The sequence below is a fragment of the Ambystoma mexicanum genome, chromosome 10 (genome assembly GCF_040938575.1).
Source record: "Ambystoma mexicanum isolate Mex_15411 chromosome 10, UKY_AmexF1_1, whole genome shotgun sequence".
Lineage (NCBI taxonomy): Eukaryota > Metazoa > Chordata > Amphibia > Caudata > Ambystomatidae > Ambystoma > Ambystoma mexicanum.
The window spans coordinates 1073596551-1073615258 of NC_090932.1; the positions used below are offsets into that span (position 1 = coordinate 1073596551).

Here is an 18708-nt window from a genome sequence, read left to right on the forward strand (position 1 = left end):
ACATGCTAAATGATCCAGAAAAAGGATTTCAAACATCTATGAATGCTTTATCACTTAAAATGATAACTATTAATATAGAAAAAAGCAAGGGCATGATGTTTTTGAGAGGCAGAATCAAAAGATTATTTAAGTGGACTGTCAGAGGTCTTCCAGTGGAGGTGGTTAAACAAATATAAATATTTAGGGCTGGAAATTGATGATAAACCATCAACTATGATTCAGCGCACAGATGCCCCTGGGTGCGGCATGCTATATAAATGGCAAAATAAATAAACTAGACATCTCTTGCTGAAAAGAATATATAGAGGAGTTTGTTTCAGTGCCATTTTTAAGGCCTTGATTCGAAAACATGTTGGCATTTCATTAATTCTGATAAACCTGTTAAGCAGAAATTCATCCCATTCTTATTGTTTGGATTGGAAGTTATTTCAGATAATCTCGAAGTCTCTCATAACTGAAGGTACCTACTGGCATTCAGCAACAGGGGGTCCCTAAATCAACCTCAATGGCATCAGATGCGAACTTGGATTAATTTGCTTAAATACTGGTCATTAACTTAAAACCAGACAGTTCAACTGATTTGGTATTCCTACCTAGATCCCCTGATGCCTCCCTCTCCCGTGCCCTCTCTGTGACCACCACCTGGATGTCTGTGGGCTTGGAGAGTTTTATAAATGCAAAACTAAATTAAATATTAGGAGTAGATTTTCTAGCTAAAAATTATGTTCGGGAAGGATGAAAAAATCATTCATTTGTGTGTATTCACTGTATTTTAACAATTCCACTTAGGTGCTATTACATCTGTACTGCCGATTTCGTTGTGTATTCAGAGTGCCTTGCAGCAAGAAACAAATTTAGGTGACCTACATACGTTTTGTGAGCTTCGATTGCTATCCCAATAAATCTGTTTCTTGCTTCCCTCGGCTACTAGGCCACCTGGTGAGTTTGTGCTTGTGCTGTGCTGTGCTGTGCAGCCCATCCTCTTTGTTCCTTCTTTTCTCCAACACTATGACACTCACCATCTCCCCCATCTTTTCTAAAAGCTACACTATCACCTATCCTCCCTCTCTCACAAAGTCTGGAAGAAAAAAAAAGCTTAAAAAAGATAAGTTGGGAAGTAAAATTGGAATGATGCTAAAGTGAAGAGATGTATATCTGAACAAAATAAAAATATTTAATAAAAAATAGATATCCCGACCACTAAACCTGGCCTACCTATTACAGACACCTATGTCAGTGCATCTTCCAGACAGATCTTTACCGATATCCGCTTCTCTGTCCCCTCTCCAGATCTATGGACTCCCCATCTCATCTCTACTCTTGCTCTCCTCTTACATCCTCACCCATTAATGGTGGCACTAAATGGGAAGTCCTCTTGGAGGGCTTCCCATCATCCAGGTGCATCATTAATGTCTATCACACTGGCACTATCTTGGTTCAAGGTCCTCAACCCAACCTCTTCCTCTTTGACCGGCACCCAACATCCACCTTGACTCCTCAATCACTGCATCCACTCTTGCATGACCTCTGCGCCTCATTCTCCCTCTCCATTCTTGTCCCACCGACATGGCTGGACACAATCTTGATGTCTTCCTCCACAACGATCTTTCACTCGCGTCCCCACTGATCACCCCTCTCTCCTGGTCAGACCACGCTCCTTTTACCTGGATCCTCTTGGCCCTCTGACCGCACCTCCCACCAGTCATGCCAACCTCATTCACGAGCATCCGTCCTATGAAACTATTGTCAGCTCCTGCCTTTGCATCTACCTTCAACCCCCCTCTCATCACTACAGATTCTACCTCTGACCATGCTCTCAGCAACTTCCATCTTGCCGTTACTAATAACTAATAACTGCCCTTGTTATTCTTGCCCCAGTCGTGAGGATCAGCCTGAAGCATGCCTCTAAGCTTAACACCTGGTACAACTCTCAACTTGAAGCCCTGAAAGTGCAGAGCTGCAGAACTGAAGTGGCAGACCTCAGGCTCACACTCTGACAAACTGGCCCGTCGCCTGCTCCATAGGCATTACGGACTCTCCATCCGCACCAAGAAAAGGTCCCACATCCAGGACAGAGTCTCTGGTGCATCCAACAACACAGCTGAAATTTAAAATCTGCAAGGAACTAGCCAACCCCTCTACAGTCTCCTCCTCACCGCTACCCTCCCAGGCCCTTTGAAATGCACTGGCCACACACTTCACTGAAAGAACTCAGGACATCCTGGGAGGATAGCTCAGGGGCAACGTGCTCACCTTGGAAGTAAGATGACAGAGAGCAACACAGGTTCATTCCCGGGTCCGTGCTTAGAAACCCCTGGGTATTGAGTGCGTTATAAATAACCAATTATATAATTATAACATCCCAAGCACCCTTGTGTCCCTCTCTCCCACCCCTATCCCCTTGCCTCCTATGGCCGCCCATCCTCCCTTTCTCTCCTATCACACCTGATGAGGTCACCAGAGTTGTCCGCTCGACGAAGGTCTCCTCCAAAACAGGCTTCCCCCTGCTCCTCCAGAACCATTAGGGACAATATTGGCTTCCTTGTCCCTGCACTCGCTGACTTCTGCAACCACTCTTGCTACTGGATCTTTCCCCTCCACCCTCAAGCACTCCTTTGTGCACCCCCTCCTGAAAAAACCTTCTGCAGACCAGTCTTGTCCAGCCAACTACTGCCCCATTTCGATCACCCCCCCCTCGTTGGGAAACTCTTGGAGAAGCTGATCTTCCCCCAACTGACCCAGCACACTAAACTTGTTGGTTGCCTCCATGACCATCAATCTAGATTCCGAGCATCCAGAGGCACAGGAACTGCTCTTCTGAACACCTGTGAGGAACTGCTTGCATCTCTTGATGCCAACTGTCCAGCTGTTCTCATTCTACTTGATCTCTCCTCTGCATTTGATACGGTCAACCACTCAATCCTCATAAAACGACTCCACTATACCCTAGTTATCTCGGAACAGGCACTGGACTGGCTGACCTCACTCCTCAGTGACCATCCACCGAGGTTATTCTGGGCTCCCTCTACTCCCCCACCTCTATCTCCACAAGCGGCGTCTCCCAGGGCTCCAACCGTTCCCCCTGGCTTTTTAACTACCACCTTGTTCCACTTGCACACCTCATTTCCAAGCTTCCAGTGTTATGCAGATGACACACAACTCTTCAAACTTCCCTCTGATCCTCTTCTTCCTCCATCATCCCCCTTCTCCAGAACCCTGAAAGTCGTCTTCAACTCCTCCCTTTCCTTCATCCCTCACATAGTCCCACTTTCAACTCCACCAACTCAAAGGAATTCTTCCTTTCCTCACTTTGCCCCAGAAGCTCAATATCTCTAGAGCTCTGGTTCGATCTAGGCTAGACTACTGCAATAGCCTTTTTCTTAATCTACCCTCTTTCTCTACGACCCCTCCAGCTAATCCAGAATAGGGCTGCAAGATGCATCCTTGGCTTCAAGCCCAGGGACCGCATCTCTCCAGCCCTAAAAACTCTCCACTGGCTCCCGGTTGCTGCAAGGATCACATTCAAATCCCTCTGCACCATCCACAAGGATGTCTGGGAGCGGAGACCACGCTATCTACAACTTGCTCTCACAAATACTCTCCCTCCAGATCTTAATGTTCCTCCAGCACCAACTCTCTGCGTGTTAAGCACTTCGCTAAACAGCAAGTTGCTTTCCTCAGCCAGCTCCCTCCTATGGAACAGCCGTCCCCTTACTCTTCGTCTTAAGCCGGAGCTCCTCCAATTTCAGAATCTCCTAAAGACTTTCCTTTTCACCTCCTCCTTCGCTAAATCTCACAGTTACTGAGATTGGTGACCAGGGCCCTTATGTGTCCTCCCGGGTGCTGGCCTCCCACACCCAATCGCCTACAGCCTCCAACCCTCCCAGCACTTTGCCTTTGCACTCACTGGCCTGTGTCAACACAGGCCTACACTTATTTATAGAGGGCTGACCACTCCACCGAGGTACGTACAGCTGCTCACTTCCTAGCACTTCCCTCTTGATACACCTAGCACTTTCCCCCTCCCCCTACTCCCTCATCCCTTTTCTCTCTCTGCACTTGCACATTCTGAGCTCACAAGGCCTAGAAGGTCAGCCTTTAACCTTCATTATTTATTTTTAATTCCCATGCTCCCTCTCAGTTGCCCTGTGGGCGCTTTGAAACACAATTAACTTGATGTACAAGCGCCTTACAAATGCACAATAAATAAAAATTAAGAACAACAGTGGCCTTCTTATCGAATAACAACAACATGGAACCAACTCATTTTAGGAAAATGTATTTTATTTTAGGAAAAATTCAGTTAATCGTCAACCAGCAAGACTCACTTACCCTACTATTCAACTCTTTGAAGAGAAATAAACAGCTCTGGGACTGACCTTCCAATATTGAAAACTTCTGTGGTTTGAATTTAACGAAGGAACACCCAAATCATCTGCCCAAACCATTTATTCAGGTCTACATTAGGCGTTTTCAATTAAGGATCAGAGACAAATATTTATGAAGTTCAAAATACCCAACAAGCTTTGTCATTGCAGATTGTGTAACAACCCTTAACCATCGAAGCATCTTATTATAGCAGAACATTTAAGAGTTCTTAGATTAGGAGGATTTGTGGTTAATGGCAGAGATTGTGGACTTGATGTATGAATGGCCAGCAGTAGTCTTTAACCATTGCTTTAGTTTCTTTGTGGAAAGGTATAGCGAAAATGTAGAGCAATCAATAATATTATAAAGTGGTAGTCTATGAATTAATGTTAAGCAATGAATTTTAAGGAATTATATAATATAGTGTATTTAATGCAGTTTTGTTTTATGTTGTGTAAAGGTTTAATTGTAAACCACATAAACACCTAATACAAATTACTGTGAAACATGCAGATGACAAAGTCAATAGGTCTGGCTTTATTTAATGCCATTTGTTTGCACATATGCCCTGATAGAGCACAAATACACCCAGGGACAGACTTGCATGCACAGGTGCGATCACCAAATGCTAGATGCAGCCTCATATGGGAAGATACTGTTCTCACATGGCAGGTGCAGATCTATTACCCAGATGCACTCAATTCTAACCATCTGCAGTCACCCAATGTCTAAGTCCAGCATTCTGTGATAAATATGGCATCATATATCCAGATGCAGGTCATATTCCAAATAAAATATTGTATGTGAGGGATATCCTCTCCTGCCCAGATACCCCAATAGCACGTCACAGATTTCCATGATCTAATGAATCAGGACAAGACTCGGACACAGAGGCAATGTGGTGATTGCTACAGACTTTTATTAAAGTAAAAGAAGGATTGGAGAAAGACCCCTTTCGCCCTAACACTAGGAGGGGGTTCCCTGCCTCAAACAGAACTAAGGGCGGTCTGTGTCGGAATGTCCTAAAGCGTTCTACGTCTTGTGTCCAAAATCCTATCCTGACACTTACATAAAGTACAGGCCATCTGTAGCAGTCTTCAATGTTCCATAATGTTCTGAAATGGTACACAAATAAACAAATGATTAAAGTTCCACAAGGCTTCACAGTTCCAAAAAGGTGTGTGGTGTGTGGTGTGTCAGGTGGGGGGGAAATTGGGGGGGGATGGAGCCCCTTCCCCAGAGTCTCTCAGGCTTTTCTTAAACTTTTCAACCACAGTTCCTTTTCTTGGTAAAAGGTAATTTCCCCAATCCAGGGGATTGGTTTCCTTCCTCTAGATGTACACATTCAAGAGTTCTTCCTCACCCCTTGACTTACTCAACAATTCGCAGTTCAGTCACCTTTCCAACCAAAGGGGTCCCTTCCCCTGGGTTGCACACACTTTCCAATTGCTATCTAGAATGTCTTTGTTTATAAGTGGTTGCATGTCCCTGACTTTTACCACCTTGCCTGGTATATTTCCCTGCCAGTACTTCACAATGCTCGACTTTCTTTCTCGGTGCGGGTCCCCAGACTCACAACCCCTGTTGCCTGGCATACTCTCCTGCCAGGGCTTACTTTTTAATGTTCCTCTTCTCCTAGGGATGCAGGTCTCCAGCCCCGCAACGGACTGCCTGGTCTACTCTCCTGCCAGGACTTATTCTTAGTGTTTCCCCCTTTCTTTGGCTGCGGGTCTCAAGACTCGCAGCACTCTGCCTGGTGTACCCACCTGCCAGGGATTTCTCAGCACATCATAAAATAGTTCATTCAAAACTGGGTCTGCGACCCCCTTCTTTTTGCCTCAGTCTCGTATGCAAAACACAAGATGCGATAGCTGGAAGGTTTTGAATTAATCTTAACCTCTGGCAATGCTCTGGCCAACCCTCCAGACCATCGCTAGTTGTCTGCCTAGCCATTACAGAAAAAAAAGACCGTACGCAAATCAGGCTTGGTCTCAATATGAATGCAGCATCCCAACTCCCTCACCCAGGTTCGCCCTGCGATTGTCTTTTGCTTCACTCTCTGTGCGCTATATGACATGAAGCACCCCAGTCACCCATTTCCCTTACTGGGTTCAGCAGTGTTTGACGGCTTCGGCATTCTCCGCTCAATTCGCTCTCTCCAGCAGGGCACCTTCTCCTTCTCTTGGTGTCCTGCTTGTCGTCCGTGCCTGGGCCTTCTCTGGTAGCCTCTCCTGTTGCAAGCCTGCATATGGCGAACCTCTCCCTTCTGGACTTCTCTTGGCGCCGCTGGTAAGAGCTCCTCCGCTCCCCGCTGTAGCTGGCCTGCTTCTTCTTCTCCAACCCACCAATTGAATATTTCAAACCACTAAAGCACGCCTCTAGTTCCATTACTTTAGTGCTCTGCATTACTCCCCTGCTCCTCCTCAGCTCAGTGTTTTAGCACAAGTGGTCAAAGGGAGTTCTGTAAATATAAGGTGGCTGGACTTGTTCAATATCACAGTAGGCCATCAATTATGTCATAGCCCGAGCGAAAAGGGGGATACTGCGTTCGTTCCAACATGTTCTTCTCCTTCCCATGAGAGTCCTCTCCACCAGATATGATCCTTCCTGGGGCAGCCACCCCCGGAGTTGGAGTCAAGTAGCAGCTGCCCTTGCATGGCCATATGGGAAGAGTTTTGAACCTAGAGTGGTAGTGAGGACATTGCTGGATTCATCACAGAATCCAACCTCCAAGGCGGGGTGAGAGAAACCAAACCCCCAGGGACGGGTGAGAGAAACCAAACCCAAGGTGCGGTAAACACCAAAAACGGCCTATCAGAAGAGAACACTAGGAACTTTCTTGAGAAAGATCACAAGGAAAACAGTTGGAGTGGGGTACCCTGGCCAGAATGTCCGGTGTGAGGTGGGGGACAAGAGACATGTATTGGAATGAACTGAATTCTACAGACAAGGAGCTTGAAGAGACATTCTGCCTATGGGGAGGGGAGTGCCTATTTATAAAGGCACCCTAGGATGGGGTCAGACGCCACCCAACATCCCTTTTCTTAGGGATAAGGTACAAGTGTACCTTTGTTGAGTTTGTTTCTTTTATAGAGGCAGGGTCAGATTACAGGTAAGCATAGGATTCTGGGTGGAAGATATTCTTGTTTTATGGGGTACACTGGGCAAACGGGAATCATGAACATTTTTACAGTTGAGACAATCATGTGGACTTTTGGACTGGAATATACATATGAGCAGCATATTGTAGCATTTTATCGGGACTATAAGGGTGATACGACCTTGCCTCCAGTAGGTAGATTAGTTGTATCACCTGTAGGGTGATACACCCCCGCTGTGTTCCGAGTACTGGCACAACCAAGAAAGGGCAAGATGCAGGGCAGCCTGAGATCCAGGGATGAAGCTGGGCACCAGTTGGGGTTGGGGAGGGAGGGGAGTGGGGAGTTGAGGGGCTTAGAAGGGGGTTATGGTTTCGGCAGGGTTGGGAGGGTTTGCTGCGATAGTGATAGTAAGTGTACAAGCTTACATTTGCATATTATTGCATAGGGGGAAGGATGACGAGGGAGGGGGAAGAGCGGGACCGAATATAGATAGGATGGGGGACCTGAAGATAGTTACCTGGAATGGCAGGGTCTTAATAGTTATATGAAGAGGAACATGGTCATGTTCTATCTGAAAAGGCAGAGAATCGATGTCGCTCTGTTGCAGGAAACCCACTTAACGAAAGAGACAGGAAATAGTGGGTAGGAAATGGCAAGGCACCACAATGGGAGTGCCATACTCAGAGTACGCCAGGGGAGATATTACTCGGATAGCCCCTCTTGTCCCATTTAAGTTGTTACAGTCCACCATAGATGCGGGCGGGAGAGCGATATTGATAAAGTACCTTGTGGAAAACAGAGAGCTGAGCATCATTAACACTTATGCCCCAAACCATGACACAGCAATTACTTCAGGAAATTATACAGCATGATTAGTCCATACATGGGTGGGGCTGTTATATGGGAGGGGCGACTTTAACTGTACGTTGGATCCGACTGTAGATAGATTGGATAAGAAGGTGTTGAAGCCTGCCCCGGCGGCCAAGGCCCCGCAAACCCCGCTGGGGGACTTTCATCTGATAGACATATGGAGAACGCACCACCCAGGACAGGCAGTATTCCCACTATGAGGCTCCACAAGACCTATATACACGGCTGGACTATGTGTTTACCTTGATGAGCTGACAGGGGAGTGCGCTCAGACTATAAAGCTAGAATCCTATCGGACCATTCACCACTGATTGTGGAATTGCAATATTCACTACCCAGAGCATGGATTCCGACATGGAGGCTTAGAGCGGAGGCATTGAAAGAAACAAGGTTTTGAGAAGACTTGAAAAAGGAGATAGAATACTTTGAACACAATACCGGGAGTGTGGAGTCAGCTGGTACATTATGGGAGGCATTTAAGGTGGTAGTGAGGAGGGCAGCGATATCCAAGTCCACAGGGCTGCAGAGCGAGATTACTAGAGGGTTACATGAGGCAGAGGAGAAGCTGGAGGGGGCTATGTGGAGAGGGGTGCACATCCCTGAGGATTCTGAGGCCAATGGGCGGTTGCAGCGGGATTGCAATGAGTATTGGGAGAGGTTGTGTAAAATAAACTACAAGAAATATATTGAAAGACAGCACGTGGGAGGAGATAAACTAGGTAGGCTGCTGGCCTGGCTATACAAGAGTGAGACGCCCAAGCAGACAATAAGGGCAATATGGGGCAAAGGGGAAGTGAACAATGGGTTTGTGGAGTTTTACCAGAAACTGTATGAGGATTCAGGTGGCGAGTGGGAGAAAGATATAGCAGACACACTGGAAGACATTGGCCTTCCCAAACTGGAGACTTCAGATAGGGAGAACTTGGAAGGCCCGATTACTTTAGAGGAATTGGTGGAGGTGGTCAAACTCTTACCTACTAGTAAGACCCCGGGGGCGGACGGACTCCCCGCTGAGTTCAATAAAACATACGCAACAGAACTGCTCCACCCTCTGTTAGCGATGCTAAATGAAGCACTGGAGAAAGGGGTATTACCGGAATCTCTAAGGGAAGCGATCATCATCTCCTTCCTTAAGCCAAACAAGCTGAGCATGGATTGCGGGTCGTACAGACCGCTGTCCATGCTTAATCAAGATGGCAAAATACTTACTGCGGTGCTGTCAAATAGGCTGAGGCCGGTCATTAATAGACTCCTACACCGCGACCAGACAGGTTATGTCCCGCACAGGCATATATCGGATAACCTAAGAATCCTCCACCACATCATTGAACATACGGCAGAAGACCCACAAGAGGCCGCAATTATATCATTAGATGTGGTGAAGGCCTTTGACTCTGTCAAGTGGCCTTGGCTGATGGCGGCCCTGAGAGGGTACGGGGTAGGACCAAGGTATTTGAGGTGGGTGCACCTATTGTATAGCATGCCATTAGCACGAGTTAAGACAGGGGCGATCATTTCAGACCAGTGGCAGCTAGGTAGGGGCAACAGACAGGGATGCCCGTGGTCCCCGATGTTTATTTTGGCACAGGCGCCTTTGGCAATATATTTGAGACAATTTGGTGATGCGGGTGTTCCTACTAAGGGAGGGGTGCATTTGATGTCCATGTAGGCACATGATATGCTGTTGTACCTAAGAAGCCCAGAGGAGAACCTGCAATTAATTTTGGAGGTGTTGGATAGATATGTAGCATTTTCTGGAATTACAGTGAACCCCAAGAAGTCTTGCATATTTCCCCTGGGTAGGTACATGGGGATCACACGAGAGGAGCTGCAAGTTCTCCAAATACAATGGGAGACAGTGACCTTCAGATACTTGGGAATCGATGTATATCAAACGGCTGAGTTAGAAAATAAACATAACACAGAGATGGCAGGGACTAAAATTGAACGCTGTATGAAGTTCTGGGCCAAGCTCCCCCTGACCATGATGGGGAGGGTGGCATTGCTAAAGATGGTGGTGGGTGTTGGCTAGGCTGCTGCACTTCTTTGGGAATATACCCTACATGATACCCAAGCGATTTTTCTTCAAACTCCAAAGCTTGTGCAGGGGGTTCATTTGGCACAATACTAAAAATGGGGTAGCATTATGGAAATTGCAAAACGCATATGACGGGGTGGGGGATCAAGTACCAAACTTTGAGATGTTCTCCTTAGCGAGACAACTACAGTACGTGGCCAGGTGGCTATCAGATGACCCAACACCGGAGTCTAGGCTATTGAAGGCAGAGTGTACCCCATTGTACTTGAAAGAATGGATTTGGTTGCGGAGATTGCAGCAGAAGGGGAGCACGGAGATGTTAGATTTGGGTGTTAAGATAATGGCATAGAGTGTGCCGGGCTATGGGGAGCCCTGCACCGTGCTCCCCACAAATACCGTCGATAGCTCTGCATGGGTGGATGTGCAACTATGTGAGGTGCTCCGGAGACATTGGGAACCGATTGGCATTGCGACACTAGGGGACATATGGCAAGAAGGGAGGGTGGTGGATTTTGATACGCTAGTAGAGGAAACCGGACTGCACCGGGGCAGTATATCACCTATACTACGTTGGTGTAGATAGTAAAAGACATGTGGTCAGAAACGGTGCTGGAAGGTCAACCCGACACGGCCGTAGAAACGATTCATGACGTATCAGATGGAGGCCATGAGGTCTCCCGGATTTACAAACTTCTCATGTCAAGGGTTGGGAAAGAGGTGCTACAGCTGATAAGGGACTGGGAAGAGGAGGCTGGGGAGTCTATGAGTGACGGGTTGTGGGTGAGATTCCAGCAGTATCATAAGAAAGTGTCCAGGAATGCAAGATTGCAGCAAATCCAGTTATACATTACACATAGAGCGTACATGACCCCTCAAAGGATTGCAAGATTTAAGAATGCCGGAATACAAACATGTTCAAAATGTGCAGAGGTGAATGCGGGAATGATACACATGTATTGGGCATGACCTGAAATAAGGAGATTTTGGTATGAGGTCGCCCAATGCCTGGAAGATAGAGGGGTAAAACTGGAAGTGGGATCTTTATGGGCATGTATGGTTGGAGGGTTCCCCAGGCCATGCAAGCTAAAACATGTGTGTAAACTGAGGGACTTGGCCTACATATTAGACAAACACAGAATTGCCAAGAACTGGAAGGCTGTCAACAGACCAAGGATGGAGGTGTGGTGGCACGACCTCCAGAAATGGGTGGAAGTGGAGACAGTTGTGTAGAGCGAGGCAGTTGGCGGAGGGAGCGATGACCCGGGAGACACATTGATGGCCTGGAGACAGTTGGTTGCCACGTTGTTTGAGCCAGCCCGGACTGGCGCTGAGGGAGAGGACGCCTCGACAGATGCAGGAATAGTACACCCTCGAAACGATGGGAACGATGCAATGGAGTAAGCTGGAGAAGGTAGAGGGTGTGGTAGGGAGGCGGTGCATTTGACATGATAAGAATCATACCTATGACTGTATTTTATAGGTTGGTTCTTTGTTGTTGATGTTGTTAAAACAATAAAAATTATTTTAAAAAAAATAAAATCTTTGACTCTCTCTCTCCTTCTCCCCGCACATCACATCACAAACCACGTTCTGCCCTCACATCACGACCCTTGCCAAGAAGTCCAACTTTCTGCTCCACCTTCTTAGAGGCATTCTCCCTTTCCTCGCCTTTTCCCAGAAGCTCAATGTCACCAGGGCTCTGGTTCTCTCTAAGCTGGACTACTGCAACACCTCTACCTCAATCTGCCTCTATCCTCTCTTTGCCCACTTCAACTAATCCAGAATAGGGCCACGAGACTTATACTTGGCCTCAAGCACAGGGACCAAATCCATCCAGCCATAAAATCTCCCCACTGGCTCCCCGTGGCTGCACAGATCAAAATCCAGACCCTCTGCATCATCCACAAGGCTTTCTGGGGTCTGGGACCGTGCTACATAGAACTTTCTCTCCCTAAATACCTCCCTGCTAGAATCCTTCCGTCGTCTAGCTGCAACTCTCTGCAGATCAGATGTTTCGCCAAGAAGAGAGTGGGCGGTAGATCACTTTCTTCGACTTGAGCCTCCCTCTGGAACAGCCTTCCTGCCCCTCTCAGACTTGAGCTGGATCTCCAACTTCTCAAGTCTTTCCTTTTCTCCTCCTCCTTCCCTCTCCCCGTCCCTTGCTAATCTCCCCCTGCCGCTGCAGATGGTGCTTGGTCCCTTATGTGCCTTACTGGGGCCAGGCCCTCTTCGTCCAGCCCACTCCACCAACCCTTAACCAGCACTTGCCCTCAGGGACACTCCACGGACTAGCCTGAATCTGGTCCACCCCTCCCTCATACCAGCTGACCCTTACCCTTGGGCTTCCCTCAGCACTTGCCCAGGACCTTGGGCCCCAGCCTTCCTGCACTTCTCCCTCCCACCCTTCCCTCACCCCAGCCCTTCCCCCAGACCTCCCCCTCGTCCCTGCACTTATTGTCACTGCACTTGCACGGTTACATATCTTTATATCGAAGTACTTTATAACAAATACCGATATATCAAATCTTTTTTTATCTTGAAAACATTTATAGTGAATGCATTTTTTTTGTTTGGGGAGGTCTCCCCAAATCCCTGCCCAACCCCCTGTTTCCCACCCCTAAAAACCGATCCAGACCGTTTCCAAAAAATATTTAACCCTTTACCCCACACTTTAAAGGAAAAACATTCACTATAAAGGTTTTCAATATAAAATATTCAATATATGGGCATGCAATATAAAGGATTCGATATAAACACTGCATACCCACTTGCACGGTCCGAATGTTCCAAGGCCTAGTAGGACCGTTTTACTGTTATTGTTTTTCTCTTGCACCCCCTCAACCCCTATTGTCTTGTGGCGCTTGGAAGCACATGTATATAGGCGCCAAAAAAATGCCCAATAAATAAAATTAAAATACAATAAATAAGCACCACATATCTAGTGGCACACGCTCCTCGTGCAGGCAATCGTCCAACCGCCTTGAATTACAACTTGTCCACAAAGAGAGAACCCGCAAACTATCAATTTCTTGTCACACACCCACACTCTGGAATTCAATCCCGGTGTTGGCTCGGCGTGCTCCCACAATTCTCCAACTTTGCAAATCTCTCAAAATATGGCTTTTTCAACAACATCTGACCAAGGAGCTATTCCAATGGACGCAGATACCTCAATCTCAGTACTGTGTTACTGTGAGAAAATGCCAGACCTAATGCTGGCTACCCACACTCTATACAGCACTCCGCTGCTCTTGAGCTGGTCCACGCTTTAAATAACAAAATAAAACCTGGCCCATCAGCAACCCCACAGATCAGATATCTCATCTTTTAAGTGCATTATGTGGCAAGTCAGAAAAAGGACCATGTTGTCAAAGGGTTTTATACAACTTAAAAGAAAACGCCTTTATAGCCGATTGCTAAAAGTGGAGAATTCCCTTCTTACCAAACTATACTAAGTTGCTCAACAAGTCAAAATAAACAAGAATTGTCTTCTGTCCAAACCTTTCCTCTAAAATGGCCCTACCACAAAGGAAAAATATTGGAGAAAAACTAGGCTGTGTGCCCTGCCTTCAGAGTTGTTCACCCCGCTCTCTCTCTGGCACCTAGGAATCCCTCCCTGTTCCATATCCAAGGATATCACTAGACAACAATTCTTAGTGGTTTTACAGTTTCTGACCCTTTGTCAAGGTTAAAAAAGTTTCTCAAGACAAAATAAAGTCTCAAGATCATGCAAATACCAAATGTCCAAGTTGCCTTAAATGGAGGGGTATTCCTCAATTCCTTCTCCACCACTTGGGTTGGTTTCTCCTCACTTGGTTCATGTTTTTGGTGCCTCTGTGTTCCCCTGAAATGTGCCCTTTACTTAATTTATTGGTCCATTCTGGTTCCCTTAGTTGTCTGTCCAAATGACAGACATCTCCCTGGGGTATTAATAACCCTTTTTTGCATCTCTTTTCACTTGTGAGCCTTCTACATGATTACAATAATCCGGTTTCTTGGGCTCCCATAATCTTGGAGGTTCTCCAACTCCAGGCCTTAATTTTCTCTCTGGGATACAGGCAATCCCTCTAGCCACCACTTGGGTTTCCGTAACACGTATTACCAACTGATTCTTTCTCGCTCTCCGAGTTCCTCTGACGCTTATATAGATCTAGAGCAATCCCTCCTTCTGCCCCCTTCACATTCTCTTCTCCCCACCCCCCTCCAATATCAGCAACCCGGGTACATTCGATGTTGCAGGGTTTGCTCCAGTGAGGCAGCGTCTGCTCAGTAGCTGTGGCGTTCTCTGTGGCTTTTCTAATCTTAAAATATTTGTGTATCTTGGCCTCCCGTAACTCTGATTGTTACTGGGTTCTTTCTCTCTCTCCGTCTGGTCCTTTATGCCCCTGGTGTGGGTTTAGGATAATCTTTCCTTCTTTCACTTTCGCTCTCTGGTCCTCTTTGCCCACTCTCTTCCACTATGAGGAAGAGAGGTAACTTATATGTTGTAGGGTTATATCCAATGAGGGGCCATCTGCTCAGTAGCAGTGGGATTCTTCATGGCTTTCTGGCCTTCCTGCCTGGGCAAGAGCGAGTTTTGTGTTAGACTCTTTTCAGCTGTTCTCTGCACATCAGCTCTCGAGCTGCTAAAAGAGGATTCGTTCCCCCCACAACGTCTAGATTGGGCATCGTTTCTTAGGCAGCTGGTTCAACAAGTCCTCAGCATGGTTGCGCCTCCAGGTAAGGCCGGCTTTGCTCTGCCTTGGCCTCGCCGGCTCTGCACAGCTCTGTGCCGGGTCAGTGGTGTCCCTCTTTTCTCCTGCTTCTCTCTGTGCCAGAGCCGACTTCGCTTCAAATTGCTTCTCCTCCGCCATTCAAGGGTGATTGTGTTTATTTTCGCTCTGTGACCAAAAAGGGGCATCTTGCTTATGCTCAGCTGCAAAGCCCATTGAGAGACCAGCATTGTCTTGAGCCAGCACATAAAGGGACAGTCAGTATTATTTTGAGTCCGAGAGCTGAATCCAACATCGGTTTCTCAGATTCCCATGTATGCAGATAACGCCTTAGGTGGACGGAGTTCCCTATGGGAATGTGAGTCATTGTCCCCTTGAGGATGCCCAGTAAGGCCCAGCTTTCCCAAACCCTGGGGTTTTGCTGAGCGGGCTCACCTTCCTAGCCTCAAAGGGGGTGGCTCCCCTCAGGGAATAAGGGACAAAGTCTTTACATTTGTCATAATTAGCACAAACCAATACAACAACTACTGCAAGTCTTATGTCATTTAAGTATAGGAATGTAATTGCTTTAACTCCTTGAGCATCTTGTGGAGTAAGAGTTTCAGTCCCGAGGTCCAGGCAGAAGGAGAGATTGGAACTATTAAACAGATCAGGCCTTTATTGCATGCCTCAGATAGTAGTTTCACCTTTGAGCAGATCATGATGATTTCAACTTTTTGTAGAGAAGGTAGGCTTACATGAGAGGATTAGAAAAGATAGAAAGTTTTATCGATAATTCTGTTATTATGTTAGGTGTCTTTATAATTAGGTTTTAAGTAATTGTAATCTTTTATTTTATAATTATGTAGTTTATCTTTTCATGAATTTTGCTATTTTTTTGGAAAGATTTGAACAAACTGTAAAATATTAAATATCAATTTAAAAAAAAGGAGTATGATGTAATTTCTGTTGGAAAATCTCCATGTTGTTCTGTTCAGCTGCCTCTGTCAGGCAGGCTTATCGTATATTGTTTCTACGTGATCTTTCTTTCAAATTGCTAATCTTCAATGTTTGATGCTGATACTCCTTCCACAGTGTGGAAAATTCTGTGGAATGAGCGGTGGTTCCAACATCCAGATCAGTGACTCGTTGTTGCACCTTGAATGTTGTGTCCCTTCGTTGATTGAATTCAGAAGGCGCAAATCAAAAGAAAGATCAAACGGGTACATTTCTGGGAGCATAGTGTAACAGATAAGGTATTCAGTCTTGATAAGAAGAGAGTCAGCAGAAAAGGAGGATCTTCAAGGCTTTGTGAAAGGCCAGCAGGTTAGGAAGTGCCTGAATATTGTCAGGAAGTGTGATCCATAAACCAGGGCCCTCAGCCAAGAAATGCCTGTCACGGTTTCTTTTCATTTACAATTTGGAACAACTAGCAAATGGGTGCTGGAGGAACCAACACCTTGGGCATCATTAAGAGTTTGGCAGTGTGGCCAAAAAACGTGGTAATTAGGTAGAAACAGAGTTACCACTGCATTACCGCCGAACTATGAGTTTGGAGTTACGGTGGAGGAGAAACTTCCAGAAGAATGCTCGAGGTAATTCTTCTACCTTACTGCCAAGAAACAGCCAAATTGGCAGAATTACCGCCAACATTAATTCGTCAAAATCCCAGTGTCCTATGGACTCTAATAAATGGACTCTAACACCACCTACCACCATTTGTAATGCAGCAGTAATTCCGACAGACCAAGTGGCCGTAACGGTCAATCCGTTTAGTGGTATTTTCGTGGATTTACTTCCAAAATACCACTAAACCTGTAACAAGTCCCCTGGTGTCCCTTGGTAAGGTAGAGATCAGAGATTACTAGATAGGCCTGGAGGTCCTCACATTAATGTACTGTGCAATTCTTAAGAAAAACTTTTCCATTTGTAATTTGCTCCCATTATTTTTGCAGTTTTACAGGTTATTATTGCTGGTTCTCCACTGATCACTAACACCACAGAGGCAGATTCCTCACGCTGTCAGATTATGTGCAATCGCCATATATTGTTTATGCCATCAAGTTACAAAAACTGCCCACAAAGCCTAGTTGTCATTCCATATCTTATTAAGAAGAGAAAAGAGGACAGAGAGACAAAAAACACTAAATTATACCTGCCTCCCAACTACTTTTCCTACCAGACTGTGGTGGGCCATCTATCTAAAAGTGGATAGAAAAAGAACCGCTGTTTTTGCAGCTATATTTGGCTGTGATGACATCCTACGTCTTCACCCGTGAAGGGTGATGTTTGACAGTTAGAAAATCAAGAAAATATCCTCTTTCAAAAGTGTAGGGAACCCATCTTTCCCCAAAAACCTTATTTGATGATAGTATGAGTCTCTAGACTATTTATTTATTTTAATTGAACATTACATGTAAAAACTCGCCAGAACAAAAATGATGGAGAACAATTGCCTCAAAGGTCTGGCCTATTGTGGAGCATGGCTAAAACTATAACGTGCCATTGTGTCAACCGGTTTCAGAAGCTAATAGTTACTAAATGCTGCCTTCTTCAGGACGGTCTAACCGACATAGAATTAATTATGAATTTACCAAGAACTGTCCAATCCAGGACAATTTTTCACTCATAAAGGCATCACATTAATTATTAGAGGCGACCTCACCTTCTTAGTAAGTGCAGAAACAGATCGCTGTATAACAGATTCCCTGCAATAGAATTAGATCTACAAAATGACTACTCTATTTATGGTATATTACACTTACACTGCAGTAAACTTAATGCACGTTTAAGCTTACAGCAAAAACGTGCATACAAAATGAAAGGGTTATATGGTATCCAGTCACCTTGGATATAACATCGGCTCCAACGTAGTGCTGTAGAGGTTTACACAATGCCTGCAAAAACACGGCAATGTCACTATAAATAAACTCCTCTTTTATCTAATAAACGTACATTAAAATGGCATCCAAATTTGCCAAACGAGGAACAGGGTAACTCACCCTTGCGCAGCCGGTTCTGCAAACAAACGAAGCTTCTGCATCCTGAACTCACTGCTCGCATGCGTCGGCAGAGGTTTGGGCATAAATCACGTGATGCTACGTTTTGGGCTCATTGAAAAGTACTCTGTCACGTGATTACGCACGGAAGTCGTAATGTTATCGGTGTTGTAGATATATGTATGGTAACTAAACAGCAGTAGTGGTGTTCAGTTAAACCCCGCGGTTACCTAATGGTAGACTTACAACACACTGTAGTCTCGATGCTTAAAATCGTGTTTTAACAATAACAGTAGGGTGTCCATTTTCTCAGGCGTTTCTCATATATTCATACTGACTAACATTTAACACCTTCAGCAATGAGGAGAGATGCTACAGCTGGTCGCAACGTTGGCCTTATTGCTGCTCCTCGTACTGGTAGCCTGCTGTTACAAAGACTGCAGGAAAAGGAAAATTAAGGCCATTGTCCCCAAAAAAAACGATCTGGAAAAAAGTATAATGAAATAATAAAAAATGTAACCGTGCGTCATTTATTAATGAGATTTGAGTGCACCACAATATGTGTTCAAAATTCGCATATACAGACGTTTTTGGCTATTTTTTATTCTATCCACCCCTTCTTAGTTTAAAAAAAAAGATTT

The 18708-nt window shown here is 45.7% G+C and overlaps 1 long non-coding RNA gene across 1 annotated transcript in view; it reads right to left on the bottom strand.

Moving 5' to 3' along the window:
* Window positions 1-18135, bottom strand: part of LOC138491979 (uncharacterized) — a 169093-nt gene extending 150958 nt beyond the window's left edge. Inside the window, exon 1 of the long non-coding RNA XR_011276117.1 lies at window positions 18071-18135. This is a non-coding gene — a long non-coding RNA (uncharacterized lncRNA). The remainder of the gene's footprint in view (window positions 1-18070) is intronic.
* Between the last annotated feature and the right edge of the window lie 573 nt (window positions 18136-18708).